The following is a 22,777-nucleotide window of genomic DNA, read 5'->3' on the forward strand; positions in this document are numbered from 1 at the left end:
CTGAATAAAATACATCAGGGTGCAAAGGTTTAAAAACATGTTTTATTTATTTATTTTAAACATGCAGCTACCATTTGAATTCGTATTATCAAACCCCATTTTAAAGGCTCCTGAAATGTCCTGAATAACGTATTTTTTGCAGCGGGCTTCACCTCCAACAGAAGACAGACGAGAGAACGGGCTTCTGGGAAGATGACTGACGGCTCCGGTCAGCCAATCAGAGCGAGGATGCCTCCAAGAGTTTGTCCCGCTCGTCTGACGCCATTGGCCGGCTCTGTCAGAGAGTCGGGCTGCAGGTTTGTGCTCATATTAATGACTGCCGATGAGACGGCGACGCATCTATGTGGTCCGCCTGACACTTGATCGAGGGAACAGATGCGACCCTGATCGGCCGCTGTGAAGACGGAGAAGGGAAAAGCACAGGGAACGCAGGAAGCTGTATCCGCACTTCTTTATTTCCCCCCTGCTTTTGGAACATTTTGCTTTACAGAAAGAAGCCCGTGTATCTGTTCCCCCATCCTCGGATGAAAGCAGAGAACTGATTTCTCATCAGCTGCGTGAAAACGACCACACATTGTTGCCTGCTTCTGTTTTTCTCCTCACTCGATTGAGATGGGAATATAGACGGCACCACATTGAATGCGACGATGATTGAACCGGGTAAGTTTTTGTGTTTTTTTCATTTTGGCGCATTTACCAAGTTGATACAGAACGCTTCAATTCATAGGGTAAAGATCTTTTTTTTTGTTTAAATCCAGACTTTTATTGATGAATAAGGCAGGGGGGGCTGCTGGAAAGAGGGGCACAGTAATTAGGCAGACGACTGGCCCCCCCAACCCATCGCTGTAGACGCGGTCTTTTTTGCGCAACTGTGAATGATGCAGATTCGGACTGAGCCGAGGCAAACAAGTCAAACCAACTAAAAGACATGTGTCGAATGTAAGTGAGCGCCTACCAGACGCGTTTTTTTTTTTTAAACCCCAGCCTCCCTCACTCACTCACATTATCACCCGTCTTTTTTTCTGTTAAATCTCTCCCTCAAGGAATAAAAAAACAAACTACTGAAGTACGTTTCATATTCCCAGCACCACAATGCTGAACAGATTGCCTTCTCAGGGGTACTGTCATATTTGATCTCTGGCTTTTTACGTAATTAACACGGCAGCTGAGAAGCACTCACCATCACCAACGAACCTGATCACCTGCTCATCCTCGTACACCCACACATCCAGCGATCTGGGTCGTAAACAGAGCGGGATGGCACCTACAAATTCTCCCATCACATTAGGATGCGTGTCATATTTATCCTGAATGTTTAGGGACATGGAATAAAGGGAGAATATGAAATTTTCTTGCAGCTTCCCAGTTTGTGAATGCAATCGATTTTGGCCTACACAATGCAAATGACTCACCCAAGACAGCTGCGTTTATATGAAAGCTATGCTTTCTGGGATAACCTCGACTCATGCAGTAGGCCACATATTGCAGCCACTTTAGTAAGGAAACCTGTGTGATGTGCCCTTTTGTCAAATGCAACTTCTAGTTATCATCTCAAGCAAATATTTATGAGGTGAACTCTCAACAGCTGCATGAAAAATATGTGGCCAAAAACTCAGAACGCTGAAACACTTACTTGCATTGTTGCATTACCCCCCCCCACCCCTTCTACAGTGATAAACAGTAATGGGTTTACTTCATTAATTTTGCCACATTTGCTCAAAACAAATCAATATTACATGTTCACAACAAGTCATACTCTTTAAGTGAGTGGGCTTGTGAATTGGCTATTGATCTGTGTGTGAAGGGAACAGAGCTGCGGTGGGAGAATGGGAGAAAAGGTGTTGAGCCTGCAGTGGCTTTTGTGGAGGGGGCTTTAAGAGCATGACAGGCAGCACAGTGTGGGTGTTCCATTTTAATTTTTTTTTTCTATAGGCAAGAGGGCAGCAGGTTGCCCACAGGGGTGTGTGTATGCGTAGGCAGCTGAACGCCACAGTTGTTTGGAAGTGGAGTTTGAGGACTTTCACTATTGTGCAAGCCAATTGAATCCTTCATTTTTCCTTTCGTCCTTTTATTTGCCTGTTGCAGTTTCAAGGTATACAGAAGTTTCAAAAATTTCAATAGTCTAAAGTCCTTTTACAAAGATACCAAATAAGTACCAGAGTAACCAGAGGTTTTTTTCAGGCTGAATGGTAGAGACCTTGCTGCTCCTCATCTAACCCCATTACTGTGCACTGCACTCAGCTGGCTGAAAGAAGGTTTTACATTTTCTCTCATACCATTCCTGTGGCCTAAAGTAATTTTACCAAAGTACCACAGAAAATGCCGAAGTGACCAGAAGTTCCTCTGACAGTGTGGATCATAGAGTAACACCTCAGTGCCCCTGCCATAGTTGTTGCTGCACACTGCTGATCAGCTGGCTGACAGCCGGCTATAAGATTTTTCCCTCACCTACAAGTTAGACCCATTTGGCTATTGCGAAATATTCCCGGTTTGGAAACCAAAGGAGCACCACCTATCACTCTCAATAAGGGTCTTAAAGCTGCAGTTGGCAAGCTATGAGTGTCATTTTTCTTAAGCAGCAGGCTGCAGGCGGGCCAGTTGAGCAGATAGGCCAACTAATCAGCTAATATCTGCTTTCTATCCTTGTGTTACTCTTTAAATTGTGTAATAAACAGTTATAATGCATTTGATTTCATTCTTATTGCATTTCCAACTGGGAACTTAGAAAATCCAACTTCTAAGCACAAAGTGTATCCTTCATAATATTTTGGACAATGGGCATATTTATAAATAACATATTAAACTACTACTAAATTTAGTAGGTGTTAATTCTAGGTATTTTAATTAAATCTGTATAAAAATAAAAAAAATGTAGTAGATAAAATGATTATCTGTTTTAATCAGGCATGGTATGATAACAGTCAAAAAATAACTGATGGTATTTATGAAAGAATTTAAAGTATTTTTATATATTTATTTATATATTTAAAACAATTATTTCTGTAATTTCTAAAATAAACATTCACCATCAATATTATAATTATACAAAAATTAGTATTTGATTTTTCTGCATATATTTAAGGTCAAAATAAAATAAAAAAACAATTATGTAAACTAGCTTTTTACGCAGAATATTTGAGTTTTTTCCTTTTAGTTTCTGCATGGTGACTTTCTGCTTTTGTTGTATTGGAAATATTTCTAAATAGAAGAATTTGTTCCTCTTGTAATCCTGGTACAAGTGGAACCATCTTTAAGCCAGCTGACCTCCAGTGCACAAAAGCTGCATTATGTTATGCTCTGTAGAGCTGGGGAAAATGCCAGAGCATTTTTGGAAATACTTTTATAAAACCTTGATATCAGTAACAGGCCCTTGCATGGTGCTGTCTGATTCAGATGAATCAACATTTTTTCCCCCTCCAAAATGGTGGCAACAAGATGCCTGGGGATCCACCAAAGCTTCTCAGTGAACTGAGTAACATATTCAAAAGACGTCTTCAGGGGGATCAGCGTGTTCAGCCGAGCGTGATCGCTCTGATAGCATCCTTTTCACAGGCAAACACAGCCGCCAGGTAAAATAGAGTAAGCAGAGGAGTTAGAGGATTAAAGTGGAAGAATAGGTTGTTTTTAGATCGAATGGATCAACAGGATCCTGGGCCTAACTTATCATCATCAGGAAGAGAGGCGGAATGCAAAAGAGCTGCAGATCAAAACACACTTTGATGGCAACATCCATGACATTTCCCTGCTTTTATTCTGTATCAAAGGTCAGACTGGGATGTGATGCTTCCTTTGTGTCCACTGACATTTACTTTGCATTTTTGTACTTTAGGAATTTAGCTAAAGTTAGTAGTTGCACTGTTTAATGCATTGCGAAAACAAAAACCTAAACTAATGGTATTATCTGCTGATTAATCTGGGTTTTTGCAGATTTGCATCACAGCTTGGACATAATAGAGACATATGCCCATACTGCAGCTTCAAACACGAGCATAGGAGTAGGAGGATACCTAAAAAGTCCACTGCTGTGCTTCTCCATCTGTTCTGCATTCGCTTTGACACATACGGCACATCATCGTGCTAATGAATAGGTGCTGTATAAGCTGTCAGTTATCGATGAAGCTGCAGCGACCAAGGCATGCGTTGTTCCATCCAAATGGATGCATTTGTATGTGCACAAAACGCTCTTGTCTTGGATTATAATTTCTCACGGATCAGCAAAGCACAAGTCACATTCAGAGGTGCCTCGTCTTCTGTTTTAGCTGAGGAAGAGTAACAGAAAGAGAAAGCCCATATCAGACACCATGAAATCATAATAAAGAGGTCCAAGCCCGCGATAAACGCATTTCAGTGGCATATAATGATTGATTCTGTCTGCCGCAGGAACTTATTCCCTGCAGGCTCGTGGCCCCCTTGACCAGCCATATTTTATTCATATAAATATAGATAGCTGTGCATCTTAGAGGCAGCACACATGCCACATTTGCACCTGCAGATTCAATTTGGCTCTGACTTTGAGGGATATGCCGCTGGCTCCCCCCACCTACCTTCCCCCTCCCCTCATTCACTCTGGCTAGCAGCTATACACGAAACATTATGCAGATTTTTGTCAAGAGTAGGTGCGATTATGTTGGGGGAGAATTGAGTGTTGCAATGCTCGCTACGCCTTTGACCTTATCAGCAGCAGCCGTAAGCTGGATACCTTGGCTTAAATTTAATGGATGCAGCACTCTGCGAATTAGACTGTGGTGGTGGTTGGGGGGGGGGTTGCAGTGCTCTTTAACTGTGGGCTGCATACATTAGGCGAATGAGTGTATAATTTCAGACTTTTTGCATTCTCTGTGATGATCGTGTTGGCAACATAACTTCTGCATATTTATTTCTGTACATTTGTACATCTCCCATGTCCCAGCAATGAACAGCGCAGCTTGTTGCCACTTCTCCCTCACTCAGCCCAAGGGCATGTCTTGTCCAGAGAGAGGGGTTGAAAAATCAGAGACGGGGTTCCTGTGGTTAATTTGGAACATTGATTTTACATTACTGGCCGACGTGCCGCTGATTCATGGCCGCACAGGTGCAGATTTAAGGTTTCCATCAGCTCACACATGGAAGCACACGGACTTAGACACATGCTGCAAGTTTCATTATGCACAGACACATAGTAGGTACCTTTTAATGGACTCTCCTCTACCTTTGAGAAAGTATAATAGTAAATCAATGAGGTGAAGGGCAGTGGGACGGACGGTAAAGCCGTCCATCCAATATTGTGCTTATTGTGAATGTATAGTGAGCCTGATCACCCTCGCAAACCACTTTAGATTCAGGCCCTCTTAGATATGGCCTTTTTACCGTGAGGATAAAAGAAATAGAACTTTTAATTCATACATTTATAGACATCTAGCTGCAGTTCTTCCTCTGAGTGCCTCTGTGTTTAGCAGAAACTATATTTATACTATTCCATAGAACACTTGGACCAAAAGACCACTTATTGCCTCTCTAGGCAGTGCTGTAAAAAAGTATTTGCCCCTTTACAGATTTCTTCTGTTTTCACCTTTTTGGACAAACCAAACCTTTCAGATCAAATGAAAGGTAATATCCAACAAAGATAACCAGAGTAAATACAAAAATCTATTTTTGATTTATTAAGAATAAAGAGGTATTAAAACCATCCTGGCCCTATGTAAAAAAGTATTTAACCCCCTTAATCTATTAATTGCTTGTGTCAGCCCCGGCAGTAACAACAGCCATCAACCGAAGATTTCTGGCCCACTCTTCTTTGCAGAATTGTTTAATTCAGCAACACTGAAGGGCTTACGAACATAAACGACATTTAAGGTCAGGACACCACGCCTCAATCTAACTTAAATACTGATTTTGACATGCAGCTCTAGAACCTTTGTTTTTTTTTTTCTCCAGCGATTCACAGGAGAACCTGTTGCTATGCTTTGGATCATCCTGCAGTATAACCCAAATGCACTTGAACCTAAGGTCACAAACTAATGGCTGGACATTCTCCCTCTGGATTTTCTGCCATTGAGCAACACTTATGGTTCCTTAAATTAAAGCAAGTCCGGAAGAAGCAAAGTAGCCCCCGGCCATTACACTACCACCACCGTATTGGGATTTTTGTTATGCTGTGTTATGTTTGTTGCAAATGTAACATATGTACACTTTCTAAAGAGTTTCACTTTTTACACATATGTCAACAGAATATTTTCCAAAAAGTCTTATGGACAATCGAGATGTTTTTAGAATAATACATTTAAAAACAGCTTTTTTTCTATTTACTCGGGTTATTTTTGTCCAATATTATAATTTGATGATGCAAAAACTTCAGTCAGTTTAACTAAGGGGCAAATACATTGCACTGTAAATGACTTGGTTGTGCAATTAATTAAAATCAAATTTTAACTTCAATTTTGACTGAAGGATCAGAAAACAAAACCAATAAATTTATTTTAAGCATTTTGCTTCATAGGTCTTCTCTTGTTCTTTTAAAGCAATTAAAACTTGAGTATTTATGCTAAATATTAGTGAGTACAAGTAATTGCAAACATTTTTTTGTTTACCTCAATCGACTACCTCTTAAAAGTTTCATTCTGCATTTTTTTGTAACAGGGTTCCTAGGCAGTCTTGTAAAGTCTGGAATTTACTTTTATCATTTTCCAGATCTGGAGAAGTATGAAAAACAAAAATGGAGAATGGATAATTTGTTTAACATTCCATAATCTTCTCATTCTCGCATTTACTGAAAGACAAAAGTCATTAAATATTTAAATGGCGTATTTGTGCAACATTTGCCACATCACACATTGACTTTAATCAGTATTTTGTTTTTTTCTCTACTCCCTAATACAGTCACATCAAAACATTAAAAAAGGGCATTTTGACTATTTCTAAACAACTTTAAACTGGACCTGTGGTACTTAAACTGTGTGTACAAACAAAGTACTGATTTTGTTAGTTCAGTGAGGGGAATTTATCAAATGTTCCAAAGTACACAGACTGTGCTTTAATGAAATCATGCCTAGGGTACTCAATTCCTTATTTGAAATGTGCAAATGAGTTAGATTTTGAAATCAAGCTCATCTAATTTAGCCACGACGACAACAACAGTTAGCTGGCCCTATACCACTCTGAAAACTAGATGCCAATTTCATCATTGTGTTGTTTCATTAATTGTGAAAGAAAGGCTCGCCTACTGTTCCAACAGGTTCAAAATGAATACTTGTACTCAAATGTAAAAGATTTAAACAAAAGTGTTGGAAAGAAAATTTAAAAGTCTGGAAAAGTATGGAATTATGGAATGAAAAAAATATGGCATATTTCCAATTTACATATACAGTGACATCTAGCTGCTAAAGTTTCAGGCTGCAACCAGGTGTACCTGCCTGCAGCTTTGTGTTTAACAGGAAACCCCAGGAACTGCATCTCATTTAAAGCTAACAAAAACTGTTTTTGCTAAATTGCAGGCTGGCTGTATTACGATTGGACACTTAATCAAATGTGTAGCTTTTGGTTCTAAAAAATTATAAAACAATTTCATCTACAAAGAATGCTAATTTATTCAAATTATTTTAAGATTTATGTGCCTCAAAAGTATAGTAGTAAGTAAAGCATTATTCTAGACGTACTGTTTTTAGAGGTTTCAAAATATTGGCGACATGCTGCTTTTTGTGTAAATGCCGATTTACTACTGTTACCTTTATGGACACGAGTATAAGACAATGTAGAGTTGTCATTTGTACACAACAGGTATAATGCGCTCTCAACCTCTTTCAAACAAGTGCAGGTAATCCTGGGCAATAAGCAGTTTTCCAAAGACCACCATCTTAAAGATTTTACTGTGGTACAATTGGAGTTTTTCAGTTTATGTTATTCCTCCCCTGCCTCAGGTTTTGGTGTCTTGTTCATGGGTGATGGTAAGAAGGAGCGGAAGATTAAGCACACAGAATAGGGCCTCGTCTGCAGTAATATGGGCATTGAAATGGTCTGCAATGGTGAAAAAAGCTTTTATAAACTACCATAAAAGTATGTGATATTCCTTTGTTTTGAAGATAATGTTTTTTTTTGCTCTTTAAAAGATACCTTGCAAAAGCACTCTGTTCTGCTGAACCACAGCACTGTGTTATAATTTAGAAACCTGAATAACAGTACATGTAAAATTCTTTGGCTAGTGATTTGTTGAATTATTTTTCCATCGCTTCATAATCACTTTTTGAGTTAATAATCATGGTTAGAATGGAAAAAGTGGAATTTGGAAAATAAATTGGTGCATGGATGCATTACAGCATAGAAAGAAAAAAAACCTTATCTATTGGCACTGCATGATTGGTATGAGGATGTAATCAGCTTTCCATTTTTATTCAAAAGTTGAAAAAAATGAACAGAAAACTCAGAGTACAAAAGTTGAAAGTTTCTCATTAGTCAAAATTCAACATGGCCACCTCACAGATAAACATTTTTTTTTTTTTTCCTATTTCTGATGTTTCATAGCTAATTAAATCCTTTACACACTCAGAACTACACAGCTGTCTTTAGTGAACATATCGCCTCAGCTTTGGAAACAACAAAATGCAGACAAACAAATTGTTAACATAATTGCAACTAGTTTGCTTGGTTGTGAGCATATCAAATAGAGCAGGTTGGGTTAGTTGTCCTTCCCACATCCAAGTCCTGACTTCAGAGGGAAATTAATTAGAATCAGGGAATGATGGTCAGAGAGCAGGGGATTTGCTTCCCGGAGAGGCCAGGGGTACCCTGGTTCGAATCCCACAGCCTGCCACTGGGTCTGTGAGCAAGACCCTTAGTCCCTGAATGCTCCACTGGCACCGCACAATGGTAGCCAACCCATCCCTGAGGGATGGGTTAAATGCAGAGGACAGTTTCTCTATTGTGAGATCAATAAAGTCTATATTAATATTATTATTATTAAGTAGCCATTTTATTCATATTTACTGAAGAAATACACATTTTCTCTGAGTAACACTTAAGGTAGCACAAATACCACTAGTGGTACAGTTCAATTAACAAGTCGGATAAAGAAATAACCCGAATTGGTGGAATTCTTTGTGAATTAATGCATTCAGACTGGCAGTGGTAACCAGGGTTGTCGAGGGAATTAGGCTGACAGGAGTTTGCAGAACACAAGACAGAAACCTGGATACGCAAGCATTCCCAATGACATGCCTGCATTCTCCATAGTTCATTGCCTGTGTGGGTCATGATGCTAATAGTGAACATTGGGAGACATTTTTAACCATCAGTGTTTAAACAGCAGAGATAAATGTGAGAAAGCTCTGGGGTAAAAGAGCAGGGTTTCTAAAAGAAGCATTATCATAAGAAAAGGCTAGCAAGAGAAGGAAAAGGCAGAAAAAGAGCTTGAGAGAGGAGTGGGGTGACTTGAAAAAAGCCTTCCAATGCTTATTACCAGTGGATCAAAATTCCCAGTGAACCATCCCTACAATACACAGGCTATTCTCTTGAAAGGAGGAGGCAATTCTGTTGTGCCCTACATTCCACTTCTGCCTGACCTTTATGTCTTCCACCCAGTTTTACCACAGTGATTGCCTCGACAGATGCAATGCTGCCTTGTCACCACTTAAACCGTGCAGGCTTCATAATCAGCTACCAGAGGGCAGGTATTTCATTTCTTTCAAACTCTCTTACCTATGCCTGTAGTATCCCAAAGATCCAATGTATTGTACCATAAATGATTTTATTTTCACATGAGCGGTAGGTCAACTTGCAGCCATGTGGGGCATTGAAGAGTAGCCAACCTGTAACAAAGTAATCACTTCTATGTCGCTGCTTCAGTACACCCCATCCAAACGCCGTGAAGCGAGGGAGAAGATTTATAACTAATTTCAATAAAGAGCACAAAACAAACAGTTCTGCCTGGCTATTTGGCTGCCCAGACGACTCAAGTCAGGCTTTTCTGAGTTAGCACTGCAGAGTCACTAGGACCATCACTTTCTGCCCCTTTAGTGAGCACGCTCATTTATTTAAAGTGGTCATATCTCACTGGTCTCTAATCAAACTGTATTTGTGCCATTACTGTCCACAGCAGCCCTAGTGTTAGCATAATGGAGGTGGCCTGGTGGGGATGCAAGCAAGGCATTGCCAAGATGTGAATGGAAAAGCCCTTCACCTTGACAGCAGGGGCGAACCTCTTAAAAGAAGCATTGGCCAAGTGATTGCGGCGCCTTTTCCAGCTGGTAGCAAATTAACAGCAAGATCAAATTTATATTAGTTCAAGTTATTGGAGGAACAAATTTAGATAAATAGAAAAACAAGCATTAGGCAACAACACATTAGGCTTCATAAGGAAAATAACATGTTTCCAGTGATGAAATGATGGGCCCGTGAAGAGTTATATACTGGAACATGTAGTTTCCAACTGGTTATTTGGGCTACATTTAAAGGTTGACGTTATTACTGCATTGAAAAGAAAATGTGTAAATTAACAAAGCTGCTTTTCTTTGAAAGCAAATAAAATTTATGTTATTGCTGCTGAAAAAAATCACGTTATTTGATTACCTCATCATACTATTATACAATTATTTGTCTTATTATTTTGATGCACAGATAGTGACACCAAGATTATTTACCCCTTTGCAGATTTAGAATTACCTTTATTCAATCAATGTTTTTTTCTTTGAGATAATGAGTATGGCATCTCAAGACAAAAGAATATTAAAATAGTCCTAAATCTGAAATGTTTTTATTAAAATTTTATGAAAAAACATTGGCATACCAGAAAATATTTAAACCCTTCTCAGTAATTACTGGAAATATCTGTACTGGCATTACAGTAATCAAACTCTGACTATAATTACTGACAGGCTCTTTTGCATGTTTCCACTGCTATTTTCACAACTTACCTTTGATGATGAACAAGTCTTTGAGGATGGAAGGCCTCCTAGCCATCACCCTAATCTTTAGCTTACTCAACAGATTCTCTTACAGATTTAAGTCAGGACCCTGGCTGGGCCACTCCGAAACATTAATATTATGATGATGAAGTTAAAGGATCACTTTAAATCTAAATCTGTCAGGGGTATAAATAATTTGGGGCTTAATAGTTCATATGGAGAATGATTGAACACATGTGATGGTGTCGACAATTCTATTAATTGATCAGTTGATTTTGTGGATTCAGGAAGTGCTTTTTTAGGTATACATAATGAAACAGTCAAGATGGAAATCCCGATTATTCTCAAAATGTGAGAATACATTTATAGTCAGTATTGGCTGAAATAGCACAGTGCTAGCAGGTTGTTTTAAAAATATATTTTTAAAACCATCGTAATCCCCAAAATAAATATTGGAATACCAGCTCAGTACAGGTATATCTCAATAAATTTAAATACCATCTTAAGGTTTAATTATTTTAATACTTCAATTAAATAAAATTAAAACTGAATTGTGTAGATTTATCACATCACAATTTCTTTTCACTCATTTTGATGATTATAGCTTACAGCTAGTGGAAACCAAACATTCACTCTTCCCAGAAACTCTGAATAATTCAGAAGGATTTTTGATACATAAATGCCAGCCCACTATAAAGTAAAACCATGTACTGCACAGTAGAGGCTGACATTTTTTTGGGAGTCTCACGGGATTCCCATGGGAATCCCACGGGACAGGAGACAGCATCAGTAAAGATCACGGTAAAGGATAAAAAATGAACGGGAGCAGACAGGAGCGGGAGCTAACGAATAGGAGGGAAATAAACTAGGATCAATTGTCCTTGGAAATGTAAAACTGAGACTTTGTTATAAACTTTAAGAAAAAAAAACTTGGATCGACGCCGCCATTGTGTAGTTTTTTTCCAAGAAGCCTATACTATAATGCGAGTCAAACGAACTACACGACCCACAAGCCAACAGTGCTTCTGTTCGATGTTTTCCACCTAAATCAGCCCTGCATCTCTTCATTCATCAAATCAAAAGTACGTTCATGTGTCAAGTCTCATCTGACCAACAAAATTGCATGTGCACTAAAGATTTAAGAGCCTTTGCCACAGTAGAGGGGAAAAGTACGGAGCTCGCGAGGGGACATGGGGACATTTTTATTTTTTTTGCATCCACACGCGATACTTTTGCGTTCGGCATTTTGGAACAGCAGCACAGATCAAACTGCTCATAAAACAAACAGCACTGATATGGCATTGATATGGTTTATTTGTCATATGCAGGTTAACACGCAGTCAACAATGCGATTAAATGCTTAGGATAAGAAGAACTGTTCAAATCACGATAAAAACAAAAACACTAATGGCGTACAAAAAAAAAGTACACATCATGCAGCAGTAATAAGCAAACACAGTGTCACAGTAGTGGTTTCGTGCAGTATTATTGTCCAGTCAGTAGTTTGTTTGACAGCTTGTGGATAAAAACTGTCTTTTAGTCTGATTTGAAGATAATTTTATTTAAGGCTGATTTAAAAATAAAACTCAATAAATCTCAAAACGGGTGTAGTGTTTGTTTCATTTTTGCAGTTATCTGGTTTGGAAACTATCCCACAAAGTATTACGAAATAACGCAAAGACTATTGCGTGAGAACGCAAAAAGTATTGCGTGGGGACGCAAAAAGAGAAGAAATTCCCCATGTCCCCTCGCGGACCTCGTTGAAAGGCTTCATCAAGGGAAGATATTAAATAAATATGTTGTGAAATAGAAAAAAATTGAATGTACCATTAAATGCACAATTTATTTAATACATCATTAAATATTAAGTGTACCACTAATTACATCATGTCATCTTTAAAATTATACTTAATTATTCAGTGGCACATTTAATTGCATAATAGTCCATTTCATGATATAATGGTACATTTATTGTTTCTAATGATGTATTAAATAAATAAATGGTACCTTTAATTTAATGGCACATTTAATGTTACATTTCTTTCATGTTACATTTACTTCACTTATGGGACATTCACAACATTTATTTATTTTATGATGATTTTATTGTATTAAATTTGTCCAGTTTGACCCTCCATTCTTGATGCCTGTATAGGAGGTCATGTCAGAATTTGAATCAGGTGTTCTGGAGGAGACACACATCTAAAACCTGTAGGGAAGGGGTCCCTGAGGACCGAGGCTGTGAAACATTGAGGTACAGTTTCTAAATTGCACTTTTGTTCAACAAGTACATTTCTCTTACTAGGTGCTTTTTTCTTTTGTTTCAGCAACTTGAAACATAAAAATAATGTCATTGTTCAAAGGAAACAATCACTTAATAAATGAGTAAAATACAACTATGTACATTTTGTTTATTCGGCTAAGATAGGCATGGTCTGTTTCCTTGGTTGATATTTTATTATTTCTTCATTATTATTCTTTTTACTTTAACTGGCCTTTACTACAACTAAAAACAGGGACCTAACTGGTCCTTCAAAGAAATTGCCAAAAGAGTAAATGAAGAAAAGCTTCAGGCGATCTGCCAAGTCTGCATTGGGCTGCTTATTTAACCATGCACGTTGTGTTAGGTTGTTGCCAAAGTCTGTTTTTAAACAGCACTACCTTAAAAATGGGGACCTGACCAGAAGTATATTCTCAGCCGACTAAGTTTGAACCTTTAGTTTAATTTCTGCATTTCATAAAAAACAAAAATAAATAAAAATCAAAGAAAGCAAAAACTGGCAACACAGCACTAACAAAAAAGGAAAAAAAAAAACAAGATTTCCACACAGTTTAGCTTTCCCTCTAAATTTACATATATGCATTAGTCACAACTGATTTCCTATTTCCTTCACTTACCCATGAAACACAGCTGACTGACGGTTTTTCAAGGAAAATTTGCACTGCCTTGGACATCTTTTTAAAAATTGTTTAAACCGCAAAAATGTTGTGACACTAAACTTCAGTGGTTTAAACATGTGCTGTATTTTGCTGAATCAGTTCATGTCTACTTGCTGATTCAATCAGCCTGCCATCACAAAGACTTAAAACCTTTGCTTGGAAATTAGTTAGGTAATTGTTCTGACAAGTACATTGCTTCACTTATTTTTTGCTTCTGGCAAAAAAATAAACATCACAGTATAAATACTGCAGAGAAAGGTTTCTTGCTTCGCTGATTTGGAAAGTATTGATTACAATAAAAAACAAAAAAAATCATTCTGTTCATGAAGAATTTGTGATTAGCTACAAAGCTAACAATGGCTGTGAGGGGCAACTGACGGAATTTAAAGTAATTTATGTAGTGTATACAGTGAAAAAAATACATATATATATATATATATATATACACACCATTCTTCTTTATTTTAATGCCTGATCTCCAAGTGCTGCATAAGTCATACAACGGCAAGAAAGAAAGCTGCTATATGCCATCAGTCCTGCACAGATCTACCTGGTGAATACAGCAATCAGCCAAAGCATTATGCCCTGACAGCTCAAGTGAATAGCATTGATCATCTTGTTACAGTGCACTGTTCTGCTGGGAAACCCCGTCTCTTTGACACATACCAGCCACTAAAAGACACAAACTGAGAAACACCTCTCACACCCCTTCCCCTGTGAGGCAGTGACATTCCTGGCAATCTGCAACCTTCCCCATTTGGACAATCCTGCAGCAACAGCACAAACTGCTTACGAACATGGCGAGGAGCCCAAGGCATCGCCCTGGTTTCCAGACTCCCTAGATCCAAATTTGATTGAGCGGTCACAGAATGTGGTCCCAGCACGCAGCTCTCAGCTCAATTTCCCTGTTCCGGACACTGCATGACACCACCAGAGGCACTGTCCTTAAGTTCTAGCAAATAAGTGCATGTTGGAGCATTTGCCATGTAAATATTTAAAATTCTGTTAAATATTGTAGTCTGTTGGAAGAACAGACTACATGAAAGGGAAATGCCTTGCAAAAGTATTAATGCCTTGCAAAAGTATTAATTACTTAAACTTTACTACATTTTATACTTTTACCATGTGGTATTTCAATTAAGATTTTATATTCGATTGACCAACACACAGTGGAGAATTGCAGAGGAAGGACAATGACGCACTATTTTCAAAGTAAAACAAATCTGAAACGTGTGGTGTGCATTTGTATTCAGCCCCTCTGAATCAATACCCATTGTAGAACCACCAGGTGATGCATACTCCATTTAATAATTATGTGACGTCTGAAGACAACTGGTTGCACTGGATTTTATTCAGACTAAAAGGGGCTGAGTACAAACGCATACCTAACTTTTTATAGCACTTCAACAACACTGTCAAACATGGTGGGGGCAGTATCATGGTAATTGTTAAAGAAAAAAAATAGATAAAAAAAATTGAGGATGTGTATTATGTTCCTTCCACTTCTTAAATATGCATGCAGCATCCCAATAAAATACATTAATGTATGCTTTTGTACTGCAACTAACTGTAAAATAAATGGTTATTGTGTACACTCTCCGGCCACTTTATTAGGTACACCTGTCAAACTGCTTGTTAATGGAAATTTCTAATCAGCCAATCACATGACAGCAACTCAATGCATTTAGGCATGTAGACATGGTCAAGACGATCCGCTGTAGTTCAAACCGAGCATCTGAATGGGTAATAAAGGTAATTTAAGTGACTTTGAACGTGGCATGGCCAGACGGGCTGGTCTGAGTATTTCAGAAACTGCTGATCTATTACAGAGAATGGTACAAAAAAAAGAAAATATCCAGTGAGCGGCAATTCTGTGGGCGTAAATGCCTTGTTGATGCCAGAGGTCAGAAGAGAATGGCCAGACTGGTTCGAGCTGATAGAAAGGCAAAAGTAACTCAAATAATCACTCGTTACAACCAAGGCATGCAGAAGAGCATCTCTGAATGCACAACACGTCGAACCTTGAGGCGGATGGGCTACAGCAGCAGAAGACCATACCTGGTGCCACTCCTGTCAGCTGAGAACATGAAACTGAGGCTACAATTCGCAAAGGCTCACCAAAATTGGACAATAAAAGATTGGAAAAACGTTCTCCGGTCTGATGAGTCTCGATTTCTGCTGCGACATTCAGATGGTAGGGTCAGAATTTGGCGTCAACAACATGAAAACATGGATCCATCCTGCCGTGTATCAACGGTTCAGGCTGGTGGTGGTGGTGTAATGGTGTGGGGGATATTTTCTTGGCACACTTTGGGCCCCTTAGTACCAATTGAGCATCGTGTCAACGCCACAGCCTACCTGAGTAATGTTGCTGACCATGTCTATCCCTTTATGACCACAGTGTACCCACCTTCTGATGGTTACTTCCAGCAGGATAACATGCCATGTCATAAAGCACCAATCATCTCAGACTGGTTTCTTGAACATGACAATGAGTTCACTGTACTCAAATGGCTTCCACAGTCTCCAGATCTCAATCCAATAGAGCACCTTTGAGATGTGGTGGAACGGGAGATTCGCATCATGGATGTGCAGGCGACAAATCTGCAACATCTGTGTGATGCCATCATGTCAATATGGACCAAACTCTCTGAGGAATGTTTCCAGTACTTTGTTGAATCTATGCCACAAAGGATTAAGGCAGTTCTGAAGGCAAAAGCAAGGTACTAGCAAGGTATACCTAATAAAGTGGCCGGTGAGAGTATGAATACATTTGCAAGGCACTGCTTGATAACACCTGTGTAACACAACTTTATTCTGTCGATGTTGGATTTAAAGGCAATTTCGGGTAGGAGGCACTGTCAAATGCCGGTGATTGAATCAGCTAGTGTTCAGCAAACCCAGCTGTATTTCATACAGTTAAGGTTTCCTCAGAACAAACCAGATTCAAGGAGCTTGTTTTCTTTAATGTTCACAGGACGGATTAATTCTGGCCAAAGTGAAAAAGCCCTTGGGCTAGACTGTCAACCTCCTACTGTAATGGTGTTGCTTTAGAATGACTAAAATGATTGCTCCCCCCCCACTTCCCTCCTTCCCTCTGACACCTGGGAACTCGCGTTAGCTCCATGAGCGAACACCTTAGCCTGACCTATAAAGGGCTCCCTAAACAAACGTTGCAGTTCAGCTTTAATGTGTTGGTGCAGGTGGAGATTAGGTTACAGGAGATGCCATCTTCAACTGTCTGCGTTACGTTTCCAGGTGCTGATTATGTATCTGTGGGCTCGAAGATTACCTGCAGCTTTTCTACGTACAAATACCAAGCATCCATCTTGGAATTCAATTTTCCCCAGCCATATTGACCACATTTCTCTCCGTCAAGCAACTGCAAAGCCACTTATTGATAAACACAGCACTACATTTTTCTTCCCTGCACAGAATTTCTTGTTTTATCCGTTTCTTTGACTGTTTTTTATGTGGTTCTAGTGCTTTTTTTGTGTCATGACAACCCTCTAAAATGCCACCAGGGGTTATTACACGACTGCTTAAACTAAGACAAGTTCCTCCCCTGCAAGTCCTTTTGTCCTCCAGATCTTTCCACTCCCCCTCCCATCTGACTCTGCCTCAATTACCTTCAACCGAGCAGCGGATTGTGGGAATTAGCTGTATAAAGCAGCATTGCATGGAGTGGGGTGGGCTGTGACTGGACCTTCACTAATAGGTTTCTACAAGTCCACAGTCACAGCAGTCACAGTGCAGGGCCTCTGGAACAGAGACTACCTCCCTTCCCTGGCTCTGCATAATGTAGTCGCGCAACACCAATTTATGCGCTCAGACTCCTGCAGATGATTTGGATGCTTCACTTGAACTGATTAAAGAGTACTTGAGTATATGAACTTATAGTTTATTGAAATTCTAAATAAAGGTTATAATGGTGGGATTGTAGTTCAGAGCTTTCAGTTTTGTTTGTCTGTTGAGGGAGGTTCCACTTTTCATGTCTATTCACCTAACATGATACTTGCATCAGCTAAACATTTTCATAGTGGGTCAAAACGTAGCCACATTGCCTCAACTGGTTTTATATGGTTTTTTTATGCAATTAAAGCATTAAATTTGAGGTAATCTTAAATAAAAGGCAGCAATGTGTTTTAAATAATCTAGTTTAAGTCCCAAACTATTTATACCTGTGGAAATTTATATTTAAAGTAATCTTTTAAATTTATACATCATGTTTCTTGTGGCAAGAACTAATTTTAACATTTGGGAACAGCCCATCCATACATCTGACTTGAATCTAATAGAAAATCTGTAGAGGCAGTTACAAATTAGGGTGATGGGGAGGAGGCCTTGTATTATCAAAGATTTGGAGCTCAACATCAGAGAAACATTTTCATAATACCAATAGAGATATGGAAAAAAGCTGATCAGCAATTGTAAGAAATGTTTGATTACTTTGATTGACTACCCCTTTACTTTCATTTCTGAAGCCAAACTATTAGCTGAAGTTATTTTATTGGACAAAGGCATGCCAATGGTAACTGGACAGAGCTCAGGGAAACAAACGAGAAATAACGTGCCCATTTAAAATTGTAGGATCCCGTCAGAACATGAAGTAAGTTACACTGATAGGCTAACATCTTCAAATAAAAATGTCACCACTTGAAAACAAACTGTCTTTTGTACTAATGAGGAAAATGTATTTTATGAGTAACAGATGTTTTACCAGTAGTGCTTTGGGAAAGAATGATAATTATATTGACTATAAATACTAAAGAGTCTGTATGATATGAAATTTCAAAGGAGATTTGTTAAAGTCATTTTTGAAATAAAAAAATATACAAAATACATGTTGGGTAATCAATTAATTTCCTCTTTGTTAAACAACATTAAATATGTTGGCTGCCTCATATGGCACAATGTCCAATAAGGTCTTCTAATCCATCATAGATCTCTACCAGTCTGCACAAAGCAGGCAACAACATTTGCCAGACCAAATGCAACCTCTATCCCAATCCATCCCAATGTCTGAACATTGTTACTGGCCATCGCATCATCTGCTCATCCATCAAGTCTGGCAAAAATGTGACCTGTGGACATCCACATTAAGTGACCCCCTGCCCCTGTTAACATCACTGGTTAAACAAACAATAGCACACACTGTTAGAGCCTGTAGTGAATACAGATTGTAGCCAAGCAATAAAAATTAAGCTGACCACATTACGCTGCTGGTGATTGTGATTAGTAAGAAGACCAGCCAAAGCGAGCACAGGTGAGACCTGAACACTGTAGGCTGAATTACAGCGTCTGTGCTGTTCTTTCAGGGTGCAGATCAACTGCATAACCTACACTGAGAAGCTAGTGCTGAGGGAGAGAGGCTAAGCCCTGTTTATCAGAATGCTCTGGATGTAGAAGCTTATTAAAGTGCCAGGTGCTCTTGAAAAATAATACCACCACCCCCACCGACAACCCCCACCCCTTCTGATTTTACTGGCTCCATGTCTTCCTCTCCCATCCAAACCAGACTCCAGCCAATACTGGAATACAGTTTGAGGAATAAAGCCTTGGCGCGGTGCGGCTGAAGCATTTCTGCTGCAGTCACTCACTCATTTATTTACCCACCTGCAACACACACACACAGTTCCCTGGTGGCCGCTGAGGTGGAAACAGCACTGTTGATGAAATTAAATAGTTTCTCTCTTTTTCTTGTTCCCACTTCTTAAAAACAACATCACACTTCTTTCTTTGATACCTTCTATTTCATCCCGTCTCTTTTTGACTGCTCGTTCTAATGTGACGCCTGATCTTTTAGGCTCAAAATATCAGAATCACCACCAAAACCATCTACTTTGATTTACAAATGACAAATTCCATTGTGCGCTTCAACTATGGAGTAAAAGAGGCACTATATTAAAAGACAATAATGGAGACCCAACTCACATCAAGAGCATAGTTATAGCACTCTTGATGAGTATTTATGTAGTTATAGGGGGTCTTCCTGAAACAGTATCCTGTTTAATGAGAACATTTAAGCTCAACTAACAGAACTTTAAGATAGATTTAAGAACCTTTAAGATACTCGCAAGATGCGATCTTATTACATTTTTACAGCATTGATTGAAGTGGTTCTCTTCCAAAGAGCACATTTGCTGATCATCATAGAATACATTCAAAAAATCACAGCACACAACAGCAGAATATTGTGATCGTTAAGGATGATTACATGTACTGCTACACCCATAGTCAATACATCAAAACTGTAAATGCTAGATTAGCTGAAATAAAGAAGTGAAAAAACTGGCTTTCTGATGCAGGGTGCAATTGTCAGATGAAAGAATCCTTCATGAGGACTAGTAAATCGAGGCACGTGATGTCGCCAGGTACGGCGGAGCCGGGGTCCCACCCTGGAGCCAGGCCTGGGGTCTGGACGCCGTAGAGCGCCTAGTGGCCGGGTTGCTCCTCGCGGGACCTGGCCGGGCCAAGCCCCAACGAGAGATGCGAGGCCATCCCCCAGTGGGCCCACCACCTGGAGGGGGAACCGTGAGGGATCGGTGCAAAGAGGATTGGGCAGCGGACGAAGGTGGAGACCTCAGCGGCCCGATCCCCGGATGCTTAGGCTGGCTCTAGGGACGTGGAATGTCACCTCGCTGTGGGGGAGGGAGCCTGAGCGGGAGGTCGAGAGATATCGACTAGAAATAGTCGGGCTCGCCTCCACGCAAAGCGTGGGCTCTGGAACCCATCTCCTCGAGAGGGGCTGGACTCTCTTCTACTCTGGAGTGGCCCACGGGGAGAGGTGCGGGCTAGGATGGGTTTGCTTGTTGCCCCCCAGCTCAGCTGTCTCGTGTTGGGGTTTACCCCAGTGGATGAGAGGGTCGCATCCCTGCACCGTCGGGTTGGGGACAGGTCTGTTGTTTTGGCCTACGGGCCGAGCGGTAGTGCGGAGTACCCGGCATTCTTGGCGACCCTGTGGGGGTTCTGGATAGTGCCCCTCCCGGGGACTCCATTATTCTGCTGGGGGACTTCAACGCCCACGTGGGAAACAGTGACACCTGGAGAGGCGTGATTGGGAGCAATGGCCTCCCCGATCTGAATCTGAGAGGTGCTTTGTTATTGGACTTCTGTGCTAGTCATGGATTGTCCATAATAAACACCATGTTCAAACATAAGGGTGTCCATCAGTGCACTTGGCACCAGGACACCCTAGGCATGAGGTCAATGATCAACTTTGTTGTGGTATCATCGGACCTGCGGCTTTTGGACACTCGGGTGAAGAGGGGGGCTGAGCTGTCCACTGATCACCACCTGGTGGTGAGTTGGATCCACGGGAGAAGGAGAAAGCCGGACAGACTTGGCAGGCCCAAGCGCATAGTGAGGGTCTGCTGGGAACGTCTGGCAGAGCCCTCGGCCAGGGATGTATTCAACTCCCACCTCCGGGAGAGCTTTGACCAGATTCTGGGGGATGTTGGAAATATAGAGTCTGAGTGCACCATGTTCTCCACATCTATTGTTGATGCTGCTGCCCGTAGCTGCGGCCGTAAGGTCTGCGGTGCCTGTCGCGACGGAAATCCTAGAACCCGGTGGTGGACACCGGCAGTAAGGGACGCTGTCATGCTGAAGAAGGAGTCCTATCGGCTGTGGTTGGCTTGTGGGACTCCTGAGGCGGCTGATGGGTACCATGAGGCCAAGTGTGACGTGGCCCGGGCTGAGGCAGAGGCAGAGGCAAAAACTTGGGCCTGGGAGGAGTTCGATGAGGCCATGGAGAAGGACTACCGGTTGGCCCCGAAGCGATTCTGGCAAATTGTCCGGCGCCTCAGGAGGGGGAACCAGTGCTTCGCCAACACTGTTTACAGTAGGGGTGGGGAGCTGCTGACCTCGACTGGGGACATTATCGGGCGGTGGAAGGAGTACTTTGAGGATCTCCTCAATCCCTGCATTCCCTGGTGGAAACTGAGTCTGAGGACTCAGGGATTGGATTCTGTCATCACCCAGGCTGAAGTCACCAAGGTGGTTAAAAAGCTCCGTGGTGGCAGGGCTTCGGGGGTGGATGAGATCCACTCCGAGCACCTCAAATCTCTGGATGTTGTGGGGCTGTCATGGTTGACACGTCTCTTCGACATTGCGTGGCGGTCGGGGACAGTGCCTTTGGACTGGCAGACTGGGGTGGTGGTCCCCCTTCATAAGAAGGGTGACCGGAGAGTGTGTTCCAACTATGGAGGGATCACACTCCTCAGCCTCCCTGGTAAGGCCTATGCCAGGGAAATGGAGAGGAGAGTCCGGCCGATAGTCAAACCTCGGCTTCAGGAGGAGCAGTGTGGTTTTTGTCCTGGCCGTGGAACACTGGACCAGCTCTATACCCTCTACAGGGTACTTGAGGGTTCATGGGAGTTTGCCCAACCGGTCCACATGTGTTTTGTGGACCTGGAGAAGCATTCCACTGCGTCCCTCTTGATGCCCTGTGGGGGTGCTCCAGGAGTATGAAATCGGGGGGCCTTTATTAGGGGCCATCCGGTCCCTGTACAAGCAGAGCAGGAGTTTGGTCCACATTGCCGGCACTAAGTCGGACCTGTTCCCAGTGCATGTTGGACTCCGGCAGGGCTGCCCTTTGTCACCGGTCCTGTTCATAAATTTTATGGACAGGATTTCTAGATGCAGCCAAGGGCCGGGGGGACCAGAGGATTTCGTCTCTTTCTTTTTGCAGATGACGTGGTCCTGCTGGCCCTTTAGCCCATCTAGCCAAGACCTACAGCATGCGCTGGGGCGGTTCGCAGCCAGGTGTGAAGCGGCTGGGATGAAGATCAGCTCCTCCAAGTCAGAGGCCATGGTACTCGACCGGAAAAGGGTGGGTTATCCTCTTCAGGTTGGAGGGGAGTTCCTGCGTCAAGTGGAGGAGTTATCTCGAGGTCTTGTTCACGAGTGAGGGAAGAATGGAGTGGGAGATCGACAGACAGATCGGTGCAGCTGCCTCAGTAATG

At 41.1% G+C, this 22,777-nt stretch overlaps 1 protein-coding gene across 2 annotated transcripts in view; it reads left to right on the forward strand.

Annotated features, from left to right (window-relative positions):
* Window positions 1–276: 276 nt before the first annotated feature.
* Window positions 277–22,777, forward strand: part of LOC124883342 (leucine-rich repeat neuronal protein 3) — a 28,638-nt gene continuing 6,137 nt past the window's right edge. The window contains exons 1-2 of one of the 2 annotated variants that reach the window (XM_047390419.1): window positions 277–660; window positions 759–939. The gene's annotated coding sequence lies outside the window, so the exon portion shown is untranslated. The remainder of the gene's footprint in view (window positions 661–758; window positions 940–22,777) is intronic. The other variant, XM_047390418.1, reaches the window with a different exon arrangement.

The sequence above is a fragment of the Girardinichthys multiradiatus genome, chromosome 17 (assembly GCF_021462225.1).
Source record: "Girardinichthys multiradiatus isolate DD_20200921_A chromosome 17, DD_fGirMul_XY1, whole genome shotgun sequence".
NCBI classification, from domain to species: Eukaryota; Metazoa; Chordata; class Actinopteri; order Cyprinodontiformes; family Goodeidae; genus Girardinichthys; species Girardinichthys multiradiatus.